The sequence below is a fragment of the Propithecus coquereli genome, unplaced genomic scaffold (assembly GCF_000956105.1).
Source record: "Propithecus coquereli isolate 6110/MARCELLA unplaced genomic scaffold, Pcoq_1.0 Scaffold112, whole genome shotgun sequence".
NCBI classification, from domain to species: Eukaryota; Metazoa; Chordata; class Mammalia; order Primates; family Indriidae; genus Propithecus; species Propithecus coquereli.
This window is the reverse complement of record NW_012135192.1, coordinates 4,350,193-4,352,450: the sequence shown is the minus strand read 5'-3', so window position 1 is coordinate 4,352,450 and position 2,258 is coordinate 4,350,193.

The following is a 2,258-nucleotide window of genomic DNA, read 5'->3' as shown; positions in this document are numbered from 1 at the left end:
AGACCGGAAGCTGGCTCCGCTGTGGGGCAGAGGGGAGGGAGGGGCGCGGTTCCCGGAGCTCAGGGACGTGTCCAGTGTCATGGGTCATCGGGTGGAGGCTGGAACTACAGTGGACCTGCCTGGCAGCAAATGGAGCCAGAGAGGTTGTGCAGCTGGGGAGGGAGGGGAAGAGGCCCCTATTTCTCCCGCCCTTCCCCCACCATCCGGCCTCAGTGTCTCACATCATCCTCCAACCTCAGAAAAGCGACCTCCAGGGGTCAGACCCCTTTGATTCACAACAGGGTAGCAAAAGGGCAAGAAACAGATTGGAGGAAAACGGAGCCAGGACGTGCACTGCCAGTAACCCCACAAAGCTGTCCTCGCTCAGACCTGTGGTCTCTCCAGGACCCTGCCCACACCCATCCTCCAGCCCACGGTCAAAGGGCTCAGTCACTGAGGAATATTCTGACAACACTGACCAAACCTTGTCCCATACCAGCCTTTCTAAATAAGGCTCCACCCCGGTCAGACAGCCAGGCTCCGCCCACCTGCTCCTCCGGCCGCCCACCCATGGCCTTTCTCCTGGCTCACCTACGTCTCTGCCCCCTGCTGTTGTTCCCATGGACGCTCCAGTGTCTTTAGCAATTTGACACAGTCATCGATCCATATTTGTAAACCGACCCCCAGTTCGAGGGGATGTGGTCTGGGTTTGGTATCAAATAACCCTCTTTCTCACCGTGGAAATATTCTAGCCTTTTCTCTTTTTCAGCAGAAGGCGGTGTTTTGCTCTCATAAGGGGCCCAATTCAAGAGGGAAGGGAGTTAGACTCCACCTCTTTGTGGAAGAGTCTGTAGGACGACAGCTGTTGCTGTGGCCAACTTTGAAAATAACAACCAGCCCCAGGCAGAGACTTTATAGATCCCCTCCAGCCCAGTGAACAGTTTTTCTCAAAGATTGCCTCCTTCCCTCCCTTTTTATTTTCTTATAGTACCTAAACACAGGAAACTTAATCTTTGGGAAACTACATTTCTGCATACAGCTTAATTAGAGATTAAATCTTGAAAGATTTAATGGGTCTTGATTTTGTCTTGATTTTGTCAGACTAGACTCTAACACTTTCCCCACTAACATATTCTAATATATTAATGGAAAGAAATTGAACTCAGGACCTACCCCCATATTATGGACTGAATGTTTGTGTCTCCTCAAATTTATATGTTGAGGCCCTAACCTTCAATGTGATGCTATTAGGAGGTGGAGCCTTTGGGACATAATTAGGTCATGAGGGTGGGGCCCTCACAAGTGGGGTTAGTGTCCATATAAAAGGGACCCAGGGAGCTTCTAGCCCTCTTTTCAGCTGCTGCCCCTAAAGGGGACCCTCACCAGAACCTAACCATGCTGGCACCCAGATCTTGGACTTCCAGTCTCCGGAACTGTGAGAAATAAATTGCTGTTGTTTAAAAGCCTCCTAGTCTATGGTACTTTTGTTATAGCAGCCCAAGCTAATTAAGACTCCACAGAAAACTGACTCCACTTGCCACCTTCCCCATGATTGTCAGGCAACACAACCATCTTCTAGGTATAACATTCTCAACCATAGAGTTTTTCTGCAACTGTTCCTTTTTTCTCTTTGCCCATGTCAGGGAGTAAATAGATGCTCTCCCTTACCTAAGACAGGACCTACAGTGCTCAAATCAGAGAGAGGGCCTCAGAATTAATTGCACTAGGCCTATCCGGCAGGGAGTGGGAGCCCCTGAAGCTGTCGTTCTGCTGGGGAGACAGCCCTTAACAAAGCACGAGGTGCCACAGCCAAAGGGGTCCACCAGTCCTTCCTGCCTGGCTGCTTTGGGCCTTCCACAAAGAAGGAGGACAGAAAGCCAAGGAAAAGAGGCTTTTCTGATGTGATCCAGTTCCTACAGAGAGAGAGGAGTTTACATGTAGAAAAGTGAAGACGGTCTTTCCTCTCGAAGTTAAGTATTCTACAGAGACTTGATGATGGCCACATCTTAATCATAAACTAGACTTCGCAATCCTTGAGGGTGGGTCCAGGCAATATACCAAAATGCTCTAAACACCAGATAAGTGTTTAAATACCTGAATATAAGACAACAGAGTCAAATTTAGACAAGTGGGCATTTTTGTCATTGGCGAGGTGATTTTCTGATTTTCTGAAATGATGAACAACTCCTGACAACTCTTTGAACAAAGCAGAGTATAATCTTCTTGACTGATGTGATCATGATAAATTCAGTGTATATTAAAACAATGCAGGCCGGGCG